Raw genomic sequence first — 21,175 nt, 5'->3', positions numbered from 1 at the left:
AATCAAAGTTTCAGAATCTTGATAAACTTAGCTTCAGATCGAAGAGCTCATCATTATGATTCCAATGGTGTGAATGACACTCAAATCCGAGTTCATATGCAGAAGTTAGAGCAAGTCAAAGTTTAGGTTTGACTTGGACACATGGCAAGATTGGATGATGTGGCAAGGTCCTTCAGCGAATGAGGAGGTGCCAAGTGGAAAGCTTCCATTGGCCCCCGCATGTCGCAAATCACAATCGCAGGCAGGTCAGCGTTAAAAATCGGCCTCGAACAGGGAAGGGTTGCAATGCAATAAGGCAGGCGGAAAGGCATTCAAGAATCGACCGGAGGCGCGATGCGATGGATCACAATCACACATCGACGAAGGGAGGTGTTGCAGAATCAGCCCTCACAGGTTTGGGTTGCGATGCAATATCGCAATCGCAACACGGTGCAGAGTCCCGCTTTATGATTGCAGCTAGTTCTCTACCGATGGCGAAATGCGATAGGTTCCTCGGATGCAATGCGACTATAAGCTATAGTTTAATGGTTTGTCGGGTCCACCGTATCACAATCGCATATTGCCTGCCTTGTTCACAAACCATAAGCCTGTAGGACTCCGCCAATTGCGATTTGCGATGGACAGTCGATGCCGACGGATTATGGCCCGCTACACAGTGAAATTTTCGCCCAGTTAGTGGATTTTTGGAGCGAAATTGTGGTTTCCTCTTAGATGTGGAGCAATCTGTGGAACGAATAGTGGGAGAACTAGGATAAGTCATAACTTCTTCAGTTTTCCACCAAATTGGATGCATAAGAGGCTAGATAGCCATTTTTGTACATTATGGACTGATTGGAGCAGGTTTCAGAAACATTTGAGCATTGTAAACACATATTTTTACACTTTTGAGCATAATAGAGAGGCCCAAGCCATTGGAAGTTGGATCAAGGAGATGTAGCCCAGGAGGGATGAACTCCTTTATCATGTTCTTGTTGTAATGTGTTTTTGATGATGTTCTGTATATGTTTATGTTGTTGTTCAGTTTCTGGTTTATGTTAAATTGCTCATAAAATTAACATAAAAACTCTTCATTTCACTTGCAAAAAAATTGATGAATCCTTAAGCACAATTAAAACATTTTGTTTATAATCTGAGGAAGATCTTAGCACTGCAAACTAATATTCTAAATCAGATCACTTTTAATTTTGAATTTGTTTGTAATCAAATGCTTATGAATTTTCTTAATTTGTTTCCACTGCATGTCGGATGTACTGCTGGTTCACAGTTCACAACTGTAAAGAATCACTAGAATCACTAAAAGCCCAAAAAAAGTTAGAGTGGTTTTCCAGTCCCATAACTTTCCCTGTTTACACCTATTTTGAAAAGCATAAAGTGCTTTCCAACCCCCCAAAGTTCTTTTCTTTCTACAACCATCCCAACTTAGATTTCGATTGAAGTCAATTCCGAGGTATTTGTAATCCGCAACTTCTTCCATAATGTTGCCATTAAAGTAGAAATTATGCTCGTTATGTTTTCTTTTGTTAGAGAAAACCATTATTTCATTTTGCTAATATTGACTTGCATCCCCACTCTTCTACAAAAATGCTCAAGGGAAAGTCAGTGCTCTTGCAAACCAAGAGTAGTTTTATCAATTAGAATAAGGCCACCTGCATACAAAAGAAGCCTTATAACAAACTTGCCCAAATGGATATTGTCACCCCCTTGTGAATTTAGCCACTCTTCAAGCTTGTTGATATATAAATCAAAATGGGTAGGAGACAATGGGCAACCTTGCTTAACCCCTATATCACTTCTAAAACTTTCAAAAATGCCTACTGAAGTTCTAATTTTGACTTTGACCTCTTCATACAACTTATGCACAACTGTTCTCAAATGCCTAGGAACCCCAAGTTCCTCCATTTTGTGCCAAAACTTATCTCTAGGAACCGCGTCAAAGGATTTTTTCAAATCAACAAAGCAACAAAAGGCTTCTTCCTTTTTCTCCCAAACTTTTTCAATGATGTGCCTTAAAGTTATACCATGATCAAATGTGGAATGTTTAGGTCTAAAACTTGCTTGCCCTTTAGCACATTTATCTATTTCTTCAGCCCATTTGCTGATTTTATTTTCTAGCATGCTTCCAAATAACTTAGCAAAAAAGGGTTTATCATTATGGTCCTATAATTGCAAGGATTATTGATGTCACCACTCCTGAAAAGAGGTATTGCCAGACTAGTTGTCCAATCTGTGGGGAACCCCTGTTGTATGATGTTGTTGAAATTTTTTGTAATGTGAAGTGCAAGAATTTTTAAGCCCAACATTAGATACTCTGCTTGGAGTTTAGCTAAGTTTTTTGCTTTTCTAGCGCCCAACTTCTTGATACCCATCTCTGCCTCTTGCACCGTGAAGAGTTAAACATCAGTGTTGACCAAGGGAGGAGGGTCAACCTTGGGATTCTGCTCATAAAGTTGTCATGCATAATCGAACCATTTAGTAGTTGTAATACTATTTCCAATTTGCATCTTTCTCAGTTGGAGCTCCTTCCAAAATAATTTGGGGTTATTTTTCCCAAGGAAGATTAGTTCCTCCCTCCTTGAAACCATGAAATCAACCTTTTCCTTTCTTAATATCTGATTGTAATCTTTGAGCTTTATGTTATCCTTGTTTGACTCTTACCACATTCTCCTTGCCTTTTTGCATTCCTTGTCAAACCAAGCATTAACCAAAAAGCAATTTGTTTCAGACTTCTTACTTTGTGCTCTTTTGCACTATGCAAAGTATGCTTTGAATTAAATGTGTTAATTCGTGACTATGAAGGCCATGAATTGGGATTTTCTCCTTCTCAAAGAGCCTCTCTAGTGTTATTTTGAAGGTATTACAATTTTTTGGAGTCAAAATAATTCTACCCTTTGGGAGGTTTTGTTGAACACACTGAGTTTTTGACCCTAACTGCTTCTTTCCAGTCCAAGAGAAACTTAAATAAATTGGCTTGTGATCTAATTTTAAGTCCCAAAGCTGATCTCCAATCAAAACTTCCTCCATTTTCTCACACAAACCATGTGAGCAAATTACATAATCTACTACACTTGCTCCATTGTAAGTATTGCAAGTGAAATTACCAGACTTTTCCCATCTAGTCAAACCATTACAAATGACTAAATCAAAAGCCCCACATAGAGTAAGCAATTGTTCACCAAAGAGATTGCAACCTTTGTCCTCTAAAATTCTTTCCCACTGATGATTACTCTCTTCTGTAAGCCAGATAAGGTCACAATTTTCTTTACAACAAAGAATGCTAGCTTGCTCACTTGCAGTCCTAGCATTGAAATCACCCACTATAAGGACTTCACCTAGCTGAGAATATGTTGCAATATTTTCTTTTAAGGCTGCAAAGGGATCTTTGTGGTCAAGCCCTTTACTTTTGTAGTTTTTTGAAACTTGCGATTCAAAATAGCATGCTGCAACTGATGTGATTTCCATTTTCTAATATTTTAAACTAAACAAATTTTTTATTTGAGTCTTTTTTTTCTAATTGAATGAAACGACCATTTTTTCCCCTCACTAATACCATGATACCTCTGTGTCCTTTGCCATTCCTTGTTGCCTTGTTCCACACTGCCATCTTCTAGTACCCTTCAAACAAATGTGTTTTGCACCCTTCATGCTCATGTGTTTCTAGGAGGCAAATTATGTCTCTATCTTCTGCAATAAGCCCTAACTCAGGTCCTCGTCTCCATGGGTAACCTCTGCAGTTCCAACAAACCAATCTTAAGGAAACCTGGGTATGACTTGATTACTATTTCTTTTCACATGCAAGCCTCACAGTTGAGTCTTTGTTCTTGCTTTCCCATACTGACCTTGCTTCCTGATTTCCTGCTAAAGAGTTTGTTGCCTCTTCTTTACTACCATCTTGTTGCTATGTTTTGGAAGGAGGTCCAAATCACGCTATCACAACTTTACCTTTATAAATCCAAGCTTTCTTTCCCTCATCTCTTGCTGCCCTAACCTTTGACATTTCCTCCCTCCTTTCCTCTTGTTGTCTTACAGTTAAATATTCTTCTAGAAAAAAGTGAGAACCCCTCAAGAGTTGCTTCTTGCTTAGAATGATATATTTATCACACAAGCTAGGCATGATGACTTTTATGGGCCTGACTCTCTCACCGTTAAACTTACCCACTCTCCATGCTTGGCATATTTGTCCTTGCTATAACAACTTGTCTTTCAAGAAGTCCCTTGCAAGGTCAAGAGTACATTCATTTTTCCCATAGTCTTTCACCCCTTTAATAATTATGTTTGCTACTCTATCTTGCCTTTCCTTGCTTTCTCTATCTTGCATGTTGCCAACCCGAATGTTTGCTTCTCCTTCCCTATTAGTAGAATTGCTAATAACTTGAGCCCAAGTTTTGGAAACTTTTGTGGAACCTCCTTTCCTTTCTTCTCTTACTTTCTCTTCATGGTTGTCTATTTGGGCAAACACTTTCCCTTTATCCTGGGATGGTTTTGCATTCACTACCTCTACACTTTCCACTACAAATTTCTTCATGTTTTGCACATCCACCTTCATGCGTTGCCATTCTATCTTCCCTACCAGACGAACTTCCTATAACAATGCCACTTGCTCCTTCAAAACTTTATTGCTTTCTGCTAAATCCTAGTTTTCAACTATTATCACATGAATTTTATGATCTCTTTCCTACGCTTTAGCTTCTAAAACTTCCAACCTCTTGCAAGCTTTAGCTGATGAGACAATTTTCGCTTGTCCTAGATCATTTTTTTCCACAAGTTCTAAATTTTCTTGTCCTATTGTCCTCTTTCATCAAATATCTCTGAAAATATTGAAAAATTATAAAAAGAACAATTGAAAATAAAAAATATTGAAAAATTACAATTTTTTTTTGAAAATTATAAAAAACAAAAACCTTAAAAATGCAAGTAATCTAGAGCAATAAAAAAATAAAAACAATTTTAAAAACTATTAAGAAGATTATAATATATATATATGAATGAAAATGACAAAATTAAAATATAACAACACTTCCTTCGTTGGAGAAGGATTCAAAACCATATTAAATATCGTAAAGTGACACTACAAAAATGGACCCTTTGGTTGGTCTTTCTTATTTATTTATCAAAGTAATCTGTCACTTTCCCGGCACCTCCCCGAGCAGAGCAGAGTGAATGAATCTCAGCTGATCTCCATAATAATCTACTGAATCGACTTAATTTTTTGCTGCTGTTATAGGTACGCCTGGACAGGTTCCTGATTCAAAGCTTCTTCCTGGAGGAAGATCTAGAGATTATAAGTCGGCTTCATATATGGAATCGAGACCTGTGGGCTGATCTCGGCTTCTCTTTTTGAGAAAAGAATGGGTTAAAGGCCGGTGTTGTAATCCGGGTTTAAGGTTTGATACTAGGCCCTAGTAGACACCATTAGACGATTTTATGTTCGTTCGGACATTCGTACCCGTTTGAACGCCCGTCGATTCGTCTGAAATGGCTGAGAATGTACCAGACGAAGCTTTCAGCAACGCCGAAGTCAATGGCAGCGATGGGGAAACCCCAACATTAAATCAAGAGAAGAAGCACGCAGCAATGCTCAAACACCTCGCAGATCTGAATGATGCCCGTCTTCAGCAATCCCAATCACGTAAAATCGAAACCCTGTCTGCCCCTGTATTTGAATCGGTTGATTTGTTTCTCAAAGGTTTCTCCGAGATCAAACAGAAAATCCATAAACGGATAGATGAATTTCACGAAGAAACAAGCTCTCAAGAAAAAACCCTTCTGAAATCGTGTTTAGAAACCTTAGCTTTAGATATCAATGGCCTTGAAAAGCTGGTTGCTGTGAATTCATATTTCTTGCCCTCATATGAAGTACGGAGTGCACAGAACGCCATTGCAGAGCTGAAGGAGCAGTTGGATAATTTGAATTCTCAGCTTCTACCGAAAAAGAAATTTACTTTCAAAAACAAGGTCACTAAAAAGAACCCTGAAGCCATTCAAAAGCCTGAAAGTGCAGTAAGAAAAGTGAACGATAATAATGCTGTCACTCTCCGAAAAGACAACTATTGTGCTCCTGGTTTCCGAAACAAGGAAGGAATGGTTCTGGTTAATGATCTGGATGCTTCTAAAGATGGGGATTTTGCGTTATCAGACTTGGTGAATTGTAAAATTTATCTCCGGGGTCGGTTGAGGGCACTGTTTATTCATAGAGTGAAGGGCTGCCAGGTGTTTGCAGGGCCCGTTATGGGTTCTGTACTTATAGAATCAGCGGAGAATTGCGTGTTCATGCTTGCATCTCATCAGATTAGGATCCACCAGACTACAAATACAGACTTTTATCTTAGGGTTCGTAGCAGACCGATAGTTGAGTATACCAACAGAGTCAGGTTTGCTCCTTATGCACTTTTTTACCGAGGGATCGAGGAGGAGTTGCAACAGTCAGATCTTAAGGATGAAACTGGAATGTGGTCTAATGTTGATGACTTTCGATGGTTGCGAGCCGTGTCATCACCCAACTGGAGTGTTCTTCCAGAGGATGATCGGTTGCCTCTCGTAGACATTTCTGATTTGAAGGCAGAGGAAGATGCAGTGTCTGGCAAGCATATATAGCTATTTTGGAACATATATAACTATTTTATCCTACTGTAGTGGTCAGTGGAAATGGACCATCTTATTTGGTAAAATCACTATAAAAAATTGTCAAAACATTCCTTAAAATGAAAAGGGAAGCATTTAATTTTGTATCCCCTTCATGCACATTGCTGGTTACATGACTTAGTGGATTATCAATGCTTCAATTTTTCAGATCAAAATTTGTTACGGCTTTGTTACTTGCATGCCTTGAATCAAGTATTGAGATATGGAAATTCTAACAAGCTGGAGTGAATTCTGTATTGAGCTAATTTATCTTTTGAGCTTCATTTGATGCATCCATTACTAATGATAAGATTGATCATTGAATATTCTTACTGCACATTTTTCCCCTTCGTTGTTGCAATGCTATATTAATATAGCGTGAGCACTTATTATTACCAACAGAAACTGCTAATTAATATGGATTCATTAACTCGTCTATTTTTTTTTGGGGCATTGACACTCACTTTTGCTTATCCGTGCCTTTGCAAAGCACTTTGGGTTATAATCTTTTTATGATATCAATGCTTCTTTCGATGCTTAAGTCTCCTTTTTTATTTCCATAGAAAAACAAATCTTTATATTAATGTTTCCAAGATAGAAATCAAATATACATTGAACATTCCTTCTTGAATCGGTTACTTATCATGACCACCTGTTCATATATCAGCAAAAAAGATGTTAAATGTACTTATTACAGTCTTCCTCCAAAAGTCAAAAAGCATTACAGCTTATCCTGGAAGCTTATACTAACTTTCAGTACCTTACATACATTCATAAATTTATCCTCCATAGTGCTAATATCATCAAAACATTTGTACAAGGATTTCTCAGATTTTGAAATGAGAGAACCTTCTCTGTACTCATGTACAAGTGGAGTACCCTCCTGCATAATAGCTTTTTTCATATCTGCTCGTGTATTGAATTCAAAATAAACATGAGTAAATGGGATAAACTCAAAAGTGGCCTTTACCTCGTTCACTTGTTTCATAACAGCAATTAGGCCCAGATTCCCAGTGCTTCACTGTTGATTTGCCCAATCTATCATAAGTTTTGTGTTTCCAAAGACTTAGAGATGCTTCAAACCTCTCTCCTCTGCATCTTTTAACAATACCCTTAGAGCATAAAGTTCCGTCCTGTTGTTAGTTCCTTTCCCAGCAACATACTTGAAATGAAAATGATGATTTGAATATAAGAAAGAACAGCCCCAGCACAACATATACCTGGTTCTCGTTGACTTGCACTGTCAAAAAAGCCCCTAGGGTTTTATGTTCAATACTTGGCATCAGTAAGGCTCTGAGAGGCTGATATTTTGGGATGGTCTTGTTGCTGTCCATTGCCAATCTGATCCTGTGGGCTACCTGGGCAGGGGTAAAGATCAGTTCCTGGAAAGTCATCTGGTTCCAGGTCCACAAAATTCCATATATGAACAAACAAGGAAGTGCTTTGAAATCTTTAACTGCCTTATCTGTCAACCAGTGTAGGAGACAGTCACTAAGGGACATCTTGTTCTATTTGATTGAGCTCACTAGGGCCCTGGTAATTTCTTTCCATACTGTCCTGGGAGGTAGCCTCCCTAAGGGAAAATATCCCAACTTCATGTAGCCTTAACAACAAATCCTCAGATGGTTTATGATTACCTTTAACCCTGATCCAGGGGTTGTCTCCTATCTGAACCTTTCTTCTGTTCTCAACATGCCAAACTGCCCAATTTCCTATTAAAGGAAATGCCTGTTCCATTGCTTTCCAAAGTATTGAAACGCCGACATGAACTGTCTTTGGCAGTTATCCCTTTTAAATATTTAGTTATCAACACTCTTCTCCATGGCCCATCAATACAAACCATTCTCCAAATGCTTTTTGCTGCAAGTGCAATGTTGAATAAGTAAATAGTTTTTAAACCTCAGCCCCCTGATTCCTTAGGTGGGGCTATTACTGACCACTTGGCCAGAGCTATTCCTTCTTTTGCCCTCCTTCCAGTCCACAAAAACTAAAGCACTTTTCTCTTATTTTGGTTAAAATGCCTTTTGAAATTGTTGCAAGGGTCATCCAATGCAGAGGTATACTCTCCAACAAAGACTTGTTCAAGACCAATCTCCCACCATGAGACAGCCATGTATTGCACCAATCTGACATTCTGGCTTCAAGCTTGTTATAGAGCCAAATCTAGTCATCATAGTGATAATTGTTGGGCTTTAGCTTAAATCCTAAATATTTTACCCCTTGTTCCATGTGAACACTATTCATTTGAAGAAGAGAGTCTGCCTGGATCTTCACATTATCAGCCAATTAATTAACCAGCATTACAGATATGTCGATGTTAATTACCATTCTATTAGCTTTACAATAGATATCAACAGTTATCTTTTTTTCTCCAATTCCCTTTTTCATTGGTAAAAAATCATTATGTCAGCTACAAACAGTAGATGGGTGATATAAACAGAGTTTGAAATTCTGAACCCTTTCAAATCACCTTTCCTTTTTTGCATCCTTAAATAGTGTGTTCAAACCCTCTGCCACTAGGAGGAAAAGAAAAAGGGATAAGTTGCACCTTTGTCTTAAGCCTCTTGTGGCATTGAAAAACCCTGATGGAGAGCCGTTAGTCATCACAGCCAAAGAAACTGAGTCCAGGCATCCCATAATCGAATTTACAGTCTATAGATTCATACCCACATGCAGAAGCAATAATCTAAGAAACCTCCAATTCACTCTGTCACAAGCCTTGGTCAGATCACTCTTTAGTATTGCCGCTGACAGTTTTCAAGTTTTGATAGAACACATTCCTTCTTGAGCAATTCCTACTGCATAATGAATTTTGTGGTTGTTAAGAAACCCAAACTGTTCATTAGAGACAATCCCTGACAAAATAGACTTCAATCTGTTAGCAATAGTTTTAGAGGTAAGATTGTATGTCAAATTGCATAAATAAATCGGCCTAAAGTCATCAAATGGATCAAGATTTTGTTTATTGGGTATCAGGGCTATAAAGGTGGAATTGAGAGCCCCCAACACTTTTCTAGACATCATGAACTCTTCAATGACTTGAACCATATCTCGCTCTAAAAGTTCCATGAACCCCAAATAAAATTCCACTGACATACCGTTGAGAGCAGGAATTTTTCCTTTTTTAAAGGAGGCCAAAGCAGCTTTTGCTTCTGAGCTTGTAATCTTTTCATTTAGGGCCTTATTCATTTCTTCAACAAGGCAGGGAAAAATTCTTATAATTTTCACAATTTCAACTATGTTGGGCTCCTCAGTATCCCCTTAGAAGGGATCTGAAGTGTAATTTGCTTGCCTATGCAATTTCTTTGAAGGAACTGGCCTTGTAACCACCTGGTGCATGATTTCCCAAATGGTATTAATCTGCTTTCTATGGTTAGCATAGTTGTGAAAGAATTTTATGTTGATGTCTCCATCCTTCATCCACAGTACTCTATTCTTAAGTCTCCAAATGGCTTCCTCCATGTCTAGTAAATCCTTACTTTTTCCTTAATTTACTTCAGGGAATTTGCCTCTTCATCTGAGAAAATGCCTGCACCATTGCTTTCAAAAAGAGGTTCTATGCCATCTACCTCCTTTAGCTCTTTACGAGACTTTTTGGCTAGGTTTTTTGCCAGCTCTTCATTATACCTTTAATTCCTTTGAGCTTGTCCGCAAAATGCTTCATGGGAGACACTCCCCTTGTGAATCATAGGGATTCCAATTCTTTGTGACTAAATCCTTAAATTCCTTATCTAAAAGATATGCATGATAAAATTTCGTAGGACTAGGAGGTTTCAAGTCTGCTGGACCTAAATTTAAGATAATATGAAGATGATTTGACATAACCCCTGATCCTACTCAATAATTGATTTTTATATTATCATTAAGAAAGGACTCTGCTATCAAAAACTGGTCCAATCTTTTTGAAAATTGTTAAACCTCTTCTGGGATTTCTCCAAGTTGAAACTATTTTGACAGGTTCCATATCAACTAAATGCATAATTCTCAAAAATCTGCGAAAAGAAGTCCCAAGACGGTCTCTCCTAGCAACCTCCCCCCATATTTCTCTCGTATTAAAAGTTAGGTTCAAATCTCCTCCTAAGATCACATTGGCGTCATTCAAATAACTGGAGTCCACCATAGCTTCCGAAAAGGACTTTCTCTCCCCATATGGACTGTAAACATTTATCATCCTGAGGGATTTATCCAGCTTCTTTGAATACTGATTCATTACAATTGCTGAGTTCAAGACTGGAAAAGAGATGGAAACAAAATTAGGGTTTTGTCCTGTTAAAATTGGCAACTAGGGCCAAACTCCATGTGGGTCATCTTATTAATGGCAGCTGATATTTTTCTTGGATCCCTCTCATCGAGAGGTGTAGGATTGATCTAAAGATCATCCGATTCCGATAAGTATTCATGGAGATATGAATTTATTTGTGTTATGGGACAATTCGTCAAGGTCGGCCAGCAACCAAATAAACCCCACATGTGCTCAACGTTTTAGTATAAATAGAGGTGCCTTGAAAGTCATTTGGACACACTCACTTGGGATCTCTTCCTCTCTACTTGTCTTTGGGTTTTAGTAGGAGGAGAGATCCTAAGGGATAACGCTGCCCTAATGGAGAAAGGTTCTACGCTATCTAGAGGGAGTGCCCTAGGCTCTACGCTGCCCTAATGAAGAAGCCCTAATCAGCCTTAACGCAGTCATGGAGGAGACTACTATAGCGCAACAAGGAGAAGTTCTAAATTGCCCTCAACGTTGGTCTAGAAGAGACCTAAGCTGTTGTCCTAAAGAAGAGACCTAGCCCTAGCCGCAGATCTAAATGGAGCCACAAACAAGCCCTAGTCACAGTCATGATAAAAGCCCTAGCTGCAGGTGGAAAGGAGACTCAGCCGCAGATGGAGGAGAGTTCTAGTAGCAGTTAAGGAAGAGGTCTAGCCGTAGTTAAAGAAGGCCTAAATCCGCAGTTAGAGGAGGCCTAAATCCGCAGTTAGAGGAGGCCTAAGTCCGCAGTAAAGAGAGGTTAGATTCATAGCAATTGAGGAGACCTATACATAGCTAGAAAAGGAGACCTAGCCACGTAAGGACCCTATATGTGTTGTAGGTCACAACATGGAAATCTATGTGTGTTGTAGGTGACAACATGGAAATCTATGTGTGCTGTAGGTGTTACAGTGGGACAGCAATATCGTTGTACATGATGCAATACATGGACAACAAGTACATGAAACAGCGCATGAAGTAGCAAGGTACAACATGTCTGGATGGGATAGCTAGTACATGGAGCAACAAGGTACAACATGTCTAGATGGGACAAGTAGTACATGGAGCAGCAAGGTACAACATGTCTAAATGGGATAGCCATTGCATGGTGCACCGTGCAGCAAAGTGCAACAATGGTACTTGGGACAACAATGAAGCTTGATGGAGCAATCAAATGGGACAACAGTATGGCAAACATGGAATGGCAATGTCACTAATAGTGGGACAACAGTGGTAGCATAAGGTGCAGTAGTACAATGTGTACAACATGGTCATGAGGTCCAACAATGTGATGATGGGTGCAACATGGTGCAACACGATGAGGTGCAACATGATGACGAGATGCAGCACAATGATAGGTGAAGGAGTCACCTTGGAGAATTAGTTGAAGCAACATGTCTTCAACTGATCTCATGTAGAGATGATCTTTCTCTTATCTAGAAAGTCTAAGCGTTGACTTCTGTTGTAAATGTATTATCTCTCTCTCTCTTTGTGCTGAACTATTGAAGAACATATAAGAAGAATTGATCAAGGGTTTCCCCACATTGGTGTTTGTCCTTGGCTAGCGCCACATCTTGTGTCCTCTTGTCTTGGCTTGCCTTTTGCGATTCATGTTTATGTTCTATCTGCAGTTTACTTTAATGCTGATGTGATTGCTAATCTGGAAAAGATATTGAGCTGACTGTGAAAATTGAAATAAATTGCTCTAAGCATAGAACATACCTAAAATTAGCGCGTCCCGTAATCAATCCTCCAAACTGACCAATAACATTAACTGTACTAAAACTCCAATCTTTTAAAACAAAATAAAAGAAATCAAGGGCTTTTTGTCTGCTGCACATAGCTTCCTAGATATAACTAAATCAGTCTTATAAATATCAAACATTCTTGAGGGCCAGTTTTTTGTGGGCGCCCCCAACCCCTCTAGCATTATAGGAGAGAATGATCATTTGAGGACTTGGTTCTGGGCTTTCCCCACCTCAAAGGTGTTGATTTTAGGTATGTTCTATGCTTAGAGCAATTTATTTCAATTTTCACAGTTAGCTCAATATATTTTCCAGATTAGCAATCACATCAGCATTAAAGTAAACTGCAAATAGAACATAAACATAAATCGTAGAAGACAAGCCAAGACAAGAGGATACATGATGTGGCGCTAGCCAGGGACAAACCCCAATGTGGGGAAACCCTTGATCAATTCTTCTTATATGTTCTTCAATAGTTCAGCAGAGAGAGAGAGATAGTACGTTTACAACAGAAGTCAAGACTTTGACTTATCTAGATAAGAGCATATATCATCTCTAAGAAGATGATACATGAGATCAGTTGAAGACATGGTACTTCAATTGATTCTCCAAGGTGACTCCTTCACCTATTGTTGTGCTGCATTTCGTCATCATGCTGCACCTCACCGCGCTGCAACATGCTTCACCCATCATCACTATGCTGCATCTCATCATGCTTAATTAATAATGATTGTACCCATCACTATATTGCATTATGTGCCATTGCTGCACCATGTTGCCATATTGACCTATGTGTTGGCTGCATCTTGCTTGCTTGTTGTCCCTAGCATGCTTGTTGTCCTTAGCATACTTGTTGTTGCATGCTAGTTGTCCCTTGCATGCTAGCTGTAACATTGCATGCTTGGTGTATTTGCTGCTAAGTACCATACAACTGTCCCAATGTTAGTTAGTTGTCCCTTGCATGCTACTCTCCTTTGGAGACAGATGCTTTGGCAGTTCCGGCAGTTGTGGCTGTTCCCGGCAGTTCCTGGCAGTTCCCGACAGTTCCGGCAATTTCCGCTGTTCCGGCAGTTCCGACAATTCCGGCTATTCCCGGCAGTTCCGACAGTTCTCGGTAGTTCCAACAATTCCCGGCAGTTCCGGCGATTCCGGCAATTCCCGACAGTTTCGGCTTTTCCCGACAGTTCTGGCAGTTCTCGGCAGTTTCGGGAATTCTGGCTGTTCCCGGTAGTTCCAGTGATTCCGGCAGTTTCGGCAGTTCCTGGCAGTTTCGGCAATTCCGGTAATTTCGGCAATTCCAGCAATTCCCGACAGTTCCAGCAGTTTCGGCTATTCTCGGCAGTTCCGGCTTTTCCCGGCAGTTTCGGCAGTTCCCAACAGTTTCGACATCTGCCCTCTGGATTAGGGCAGCGTTATCCCTTAGGATCTCTCCTCCTACTAAAACCCAAAGACAAGTAGAGAGGAAGAGATCCCAAGTGTGTTGAAATGACTTGAAGGCCACCTCTATTTATACTAAAACGTTGAGCACAAGTGGGGTTTATTTGGTTGCTGGCTGACCTTGATGAATTGTCTCATAACACAAATAAATTCATATCTCTGTGAATACTTATCTCAATTGGATGATCTTTAGATCAATCCTACACCTCTCGATGAGAGGGATCCAAGAAAAATATCAGCTTCCATTAATAAAATGACCCACATGGAGTTTGGCCCTAGTTGCCAATTTTAACACTCCCTCTCAACTAGGGAGAACTCCATCCGCTGATCCATATGTCCGACTGTACTATCTCTGCCATCAGTGCCTTGCACTGCTCTTCTTTGCTCTATTGAGCTCTGCTGAACCATGAAGAAGAAGAATTGATCGAGAATGTCTCATACCATTCTCTACTGACCTGAAGTCAGTTTCATCTGAAGAGAGTGTGTCACATCACTCTTACTGACCCGAAGTCAGTTTTATTGATCCCAGATCAATATCACAAGAGAGTGTCTCAAACCACTCATACTGATCCCAGATCAGTTTCATTGATCCCAGATCAATGGAGGTCATCCTAGCATAGGGAGTATGGTAGATACATCGATGCGTCCATCGATAATACTACTATGGTCCCTAACCCCATTTCCCTGCTCATTGATCAGATGAGAGGTACTTCCCATGAGTCCCAGACTGCATGGGTAGGATGCCTCGACAGGAGAACTAATCATCCTGTCCATAGGAGAACGAATCATCCTGCCCCACAGTCGCCACGGGAGAACTAATCATCCCGGCCCACAGGAGAACTAATCATCCTGTTTCACAGTTGCCACGGGAGAACTAATCATCCTGACCCACAGGAGAACTAATCATCTTGTTCCATAGTTGCCACGGGAGAACTAATCATCTCGGCCCACAGGAGAACTAATCATCCTGTTCCACAGTTGCCACGAGAGAACTAATCATCCCGACCCACAGGAGAACTAATCATCCTGTTCCACAGTCGCCACGGGGTATCATAGGGGAAGGTTGAACCTGTCATCTTGTACATAGCACACCACCAGGGGAGGGTGAGTCGCCCTGTGGTCGTATGTTGCTCCAGTAAGTACCCCAAGCCCCCCAGAGCTCCCAGAGCTCAATGCATGCAACATGCAGGACCCTTATAAGAAGGTCTCTCAACGACTCCAAGTCGTTCGGGAAAGTCATAGATTTGACTTTTCCCGAGGCTTTGACAAAATGTTTACGACCTGTACATCAATCTCAATGCGATGGAGCCTCCTCGCTCATCGACTTACCATATCCCAGATAAGGTAGTATCTGATGTCTATCTACTGGAGCAATCATCGAATACGGGATTCCTCAATAATCGAATCCCCCCTCTGGTTGTCACAGAGAACCATAGTGGTATTCATCATGTGTACAAACAACTCACTTAAGAGCTTCTGCAACCATGCCGCTTCACACGAGATCATACTCGTACCTATGTATTCGGTCTCGCCGGTGCTTATAGCAATCGACTTCTGCTTCCTGCTCTTCCATGATATCGAAGCAGAATCCAAAGAGAACCAGCACTGAGAAGTGCTCTAGTGATCCTCCACACTGCCTGCCCAGTCAGCATTCGAATAATCATGCCGTTTCATATTTCCAACAATGTATCTCAATCCATGAGAGATTGTGCCTCGAAGATATCTCAGAAGATTCTTGGCACCAATCCAGTGAGGCTCAACCAAATATGAGCTCACCATGCTAACTGCAAAACATATGTCTGGACAGAAGTTCACCAAGAACATCAACACGAATGAGTTTATGAAACTCAGAGGCATTTCCCAAATCTGGTCCGACATCACTACCATATAACTTCTGAAAGTTAAGATCCTCGAGGTAGTCACGGGCTTGCAGTTTACCATTCCACATCCGGAATCCAACTCCCTCTTACTTCTGCAAGTGAGAGGGTCTGCACCTGTTTGAAATAGGTCGTCCTCAGAAGGTGCTGGTATGAGAGGTCTATCATCCACAACCTTCAAACAATGGTTTGGATCGGCTTCACTCTTAGTGAATCTCAGCTTCATCTGACAGCTATCAATCCTCTCATACTACGCCCGGGGAATTTTGCTTCAAGCCATAGAGGGCTTTCTTCCACCTGCATACGTGAGATTCCTGATCATGAATCTCAAACCCCTTGGGTTGTTCCAAACCTGTGGACCTGCTACATGAGGGGAATGGTCCCCTTGTAAGATTTTCCTTCGGTACATCTCAAACATGTACTTTCATGCTCTTTTTGAATTCAGGCATCCCTGTCACCATCTGACTCACAGACCTCCGGTGCTATGTGTCAATGGACATGGTCCCCAGTGGACTTCCTGCAACTTGATACAACCCTGAACTCAAAAACATCTTTGAAAATTCTATTTTCAAACACGTACCTTTCCATCGATGAGTGCCACCCTGTAACCTTTGACTTCCATTGCCGAAATGGACACCAGGTTCTTCTTGCGATCAGGTACATAAAAGAGATTCTGTAAATGAATCGAGTTACCCTCATTCAATTGAGGGGTAACATTCCCTACACCCTTTCCGGGATAGGTGGCATCGGCTCCAAGTATAATCCCATGATTGTTTCCATCTCTACCAAATTAGAGAGTGCACCCTACTATCCGATGAAGTGCCTTGAAGCACTACAATCAATAAGCCAGATTCCCAAAGAATCTGAAGGAGAGGGCCAATACAAGATAATGCTTCTTTATCTTATCAAAAACAACATTTGATTCTTCATACCTGGGGTTCCTTGCTTTCTTTGAAGAGTCGGCCATTTCCTTGATGACCTGCATTACCTGTCATTCCTTTGATCATTGAAGATGTCCCTGGAATGATTGTTATCTTCATCAAGAGATGTGTCTCTGCCATTCGGACACTCCTTTGCATAATGGCCGAACTTATTGCAACCAAGGCATCTGCCTTTCCTTCCACCCTTAGATCCGGACTTCCCAATGAAGTGATCTTTAGGTAGGCCATCAGAAACTTCTGCTGCGCCATTCTGATAATATTCTTTGCTTCGACTTCACCCTCAGTGAATTTGAAGAGGGATGAGGAATCCACTGATCCTTTTGTCCTTTCCCAACTGTCTTCGGTGATTGCTCTTTCACTCTTGCTTGGGCATTGTCTTCACCTCAACTCTGATACCATGTTAATTTTAGGTATGTTCTATGCTTAGAGCAATTTATTTCAATTTTCACAGTTAGCTCAATATCTTTTCCAGATTAGCAATCACATCAGCATTAAAGTAAACTGCAGATAGAACATAAACATAAATTGCAGAAGACAAGCCAAGACAAGAGGACACAAGATGTGGCGCTAGCCAGGGACAAACCCCAATGTGGGGAAACCCTTGATCAATTCTTCTTATATGTTCTTCAATAGTTCAGCAGAGAGAGAGAGAGATAGTACGTTTACAACAGAAGTCAACACTTTGACTTATTTAGATAAGAGCATAGATCATCTCTAAGAAGATGATACATGAGATCAGTTGAAGACATGCTGCTTCAACTGATTCTCCAAGGTGACTCCTTCACCTATCGTTGTGCTGCATTTCGTCATCATGCTGCACCTCACCGCGCTGCACCATGCTGCACCCATCATCACTATGCTGCATCTCATCACGCTTCATTAATCATGACTGTACCCATCATTGTATTGCATTATGTGCCATTGTTGCACCATGTTGCCATATTGACCTATGTGTTGGCTGCATCTTGCTTGCTTGTTGTCCTTAGCATGCTTGTTATTGCATGCTAGCTGTAACATTGCATGCTTGGTGTATTCGCTGCTAAGTACCATACAATTGTCCCAATGTTAGTTAGTTGTCCCTTGCATGCTACTCTCCTTCGGAGGCAGATGCTCTGGCGGTTTCGGCAGTTCCCAACAGTTCCGGCAGTTCTCGGCAGTTTTGGCAGTTCCTGACAGTTCTGGCAGTTCCGACAGTTCCGGCAGTTTCAGCAATTCTGGCAGTTCCGACAATTCCGGCTATTCCCGACAGTTCCAGCAGTTCCCGACAATTCCGGCAGTTTCGGCAATTCCAGCAATTCCCGGTAGTTCCGGCTTTTCCCGACAGTTTTGGCAGTTCCAGCAATTCCGGCTGTTCCCGACAGTTTCGGTAGTTCCAGTAATTTCGGCAGTTCCAGCAATTTCGACAGTTCCCAGTAGTTCCGGCAGTTTCGACAATTCCGACAATTCTGGCAATTCTGGCAATTCCCAGTAGTTCCTGCAGTTCCGGCTATTTCCGACAGTTCCGGCAGTTCCTGGCAGTTCCGGCATCTGCCCTCTGGATTATGGCAACGTTGTCCCTTAGGATCTCTCCTCCTACTAAAACCCAAAGACAAGTAGAGAGGAAGAGATCCCAAGTGTGTTGAAATGACTTGAAGGCCACCTCTATTTATACTAAAACGTTGAGCACAAGTGGAGTTTATTTGGTTGCGGGCCGACCTTGACGAATTGTCCCATAACACAAATAAATTCATATCTCCGTGAATACTTATTGGAATCGGATGATCTTTAGATCAATCGTACACCTCTCGATGAGAGGGATCCAAGAAAAATATCAGCTTCCATTAATAAAATGACCCACATGGAGTTTGGCCCTAGTTGCCAATTTTAACACAAGGGCTCCATTAATGGTGACTTGCTTTCCTTCATGAACCTCTTTCTTTGCTTTGGACATACTTAAGCATCCTTTATTTGCACTTAAAGTTAGTTGCTTGCTCATGAAGCTATGGTTGGAATGTGAAGTTGCAAGGTCACAATGATGCTTTGGTTGATTTACACGTGTTGAATTACATCTCAAATATTAAGTCTCTATCTTGTTCATTACCTTTTGACAACGAGTTGAAAAGTTTTGGGATGTGTTTTTCCATTGTATCAGATAAATAACTTTTTGGTGAGGAAGCTTTCCTTCCCATCTCTTAAAGCAAATTTTGAAGATTGTTGTAGTGAGAATAAGTAAACTTTTGTCATTGTTGGATTCCCACAAGTTAATTCACTTATTGAACCCATGATTAGAGGTTGGTATCTCCAAAGTAGTGTAGACAAAAATATCCATGTCTCTGAACATTGCATATAAATAAAGAGAGAATATGAACAGTACTTTCATTGGAAACACGTTAAAATGAATTTTATGCATCCATTAATGTTTTTGTGCAAAGGGACAAGCCCCTTCCCATTGTTGCTCTTTATACAAGATAAATACTCCAAGTATGGCTTTATTGATAGTTTCTGTGTTTAGAGAGCATGGACATTGGATGATAATTTAACATTGAGGGAAGACATCCACCCAAGCTTATTGTCACATTAGATGGTAATGTACTTCACACACTATATTAGAGGATTACATTAACGTGCCATCGGTGACTTTGTAGTGGTTTGATGAGGTGTGAAAACTTAGTTGACTACATTGGGAGGATTCAATTATTGTAGTATTTAGACTAGTAATACCTTGTTGATGGATTAAACAAATTGAGTTGAATTTAATGAATTCAACATTGTTTCAGTGCTCATGTCTCGTGATAATTTTTTTTGTTGTCTCGAAGGATCTTGAAATGTGGTTGAAGCCAAAAGGTGATAGTTATGTGAATTGTATTTAAGGATTTAAAATTTAAAAGGTTACAAAAGTGGGTTATAATCATCATTACGATTAGCTGTATGGCCATATGAAATCAAAAGAATTTTGTGTTGAGTTTCATGGTTTGTGCATGTAGCTTTAATCTTATTTGGAACATATGTCGTGATCCATAAATGGGGGACTTATAGCCCACTTGCTTTGCGAATATGGGTTCTTTGTGGAATTAATTTCTAGTTGTTAAAATTGGCAACTAGGGCCAAACTCCATGTGGGTCATCTTATTTATGGTAGCTGATATTTTTCTTGGATCCCTCTCATTGAGAGGTGTAGTATTGATCTAAAGATCATCCGATTTTGATAAGTATTCATGGAGTTATGAATTTAATTGTGTTATAAGACAATTCGTCAAGGTCGGCCAGCGACCAAATAAACCCCACATGTGCTCAACGTTTTAGTATAAAAGGAGACGACTTGAGAGTCATTTCTCACACACACCACTTGTGTTCTCTTCCTCTCCACTTGTCTTTGGGTTTTTGGTGGGAGGAAGAGATCCTAAGAATCTACGTAGCCCTAAGGAGAGGATGCCCTAGCTCAACGCTGTCATAGAGAAGGCATGCCCTAGATCTAGATGCAGGCAATGAAGAGAAGGCTCTACGTCCTAATGTGGTAGCTTACATGGAGGGCAACTCTTATGGTGGACACAAGGTTATACACTGTCCAGATCAAAGCTGCCCTAACGTTGTTCAGCCACCCTAAACATTCTCCGTTTTAGCGAATGTTTCAAAACTCCGACTCCAACACCGACTCGACCAAGGGTCGACTCCGACTCGGTATCAACTCGGCCGGCTCGATTTCAATGACTCGGTCGTTGTAAAAAATACATTAAATATTTAATTTTTTTATTATAAAAAAACATAATTTTAAAGATTTTCATTCATGTTTCCAAACACACAACATTAGAATATAGATAGAAGACAACATATGATCAAAGTAGGCTCATGTATATATCCATTATATCAAAATGGCACCCAGTGCACTGTCCAATACATACATGATGATGATATAGAGATCAAAACAAAAACACATAACCAAGGAGGCTAGAAATGGCCTCTACAACAAAAGTAAACTGTGACCAGTGGTACTGGCTACTGCTAGAGGAGCCAAGATCATCTGGATCAACCTCTGGATCAGAGTCAGACAGGGGGTCCCATGGCTCCTCCTCATCATCATCTCCAACTGCAACTGTAAAAGTGCTAGCACTAGCACGCTGTGCAGCAGCTGCAAGCTGAGATAGACGAGTTATGTGCTTCTGTCGTGGCTCCGCAGAAGAAGCGCCTGAAATTGGAGGACTTGGGGCTGGCCCCGAGGCTAGTACAAGTGGATCAGGATCTGCATTCAACTGAACATTATGTTCGAGTGATGCCTCCACCTGTAAATCCAAATCAAGATCCTCATCAGAATCAAACTTTGCTGGATGACTCTCCA

General features: G+C 40.6%; 1 pseudogene; it reads left to right on the top strand.

Annotated features, from left to right (window-relative positions):
- Positions 1–5,077: 5,077 nt before the first annotated feature.
- On the top strand, positions 5,078–6,794 carry LOC149252346 (tubulin-folding cofactor C pseudogene; annotated as a pseudogene).
- Positions 6,795–21,175: the final 14,381 nt, after the last annotated feature.

The sequence above is a fragment of the Pinus tabuliformis genome, chromosome 7 (genome assembly GCF_031772625.1).
Source record: "Pinus tabuliformis cultivar Carrire ecotype Pingquan chromosome 7, CPIR1, whole genome shotgun sequence".
NCBI classification, from domain to species: domain Eukaryota; kingdom Viridiplantae; phylum Streptophyta; class Pinopsida; order Pinales; family Pinaceae; genus Pinus; species Pinus tabuliformis.
Note: the sequence above shows the minus strand (reverse complement) of the source record. Positions and strands in the feature narration are given on the sequence as shown.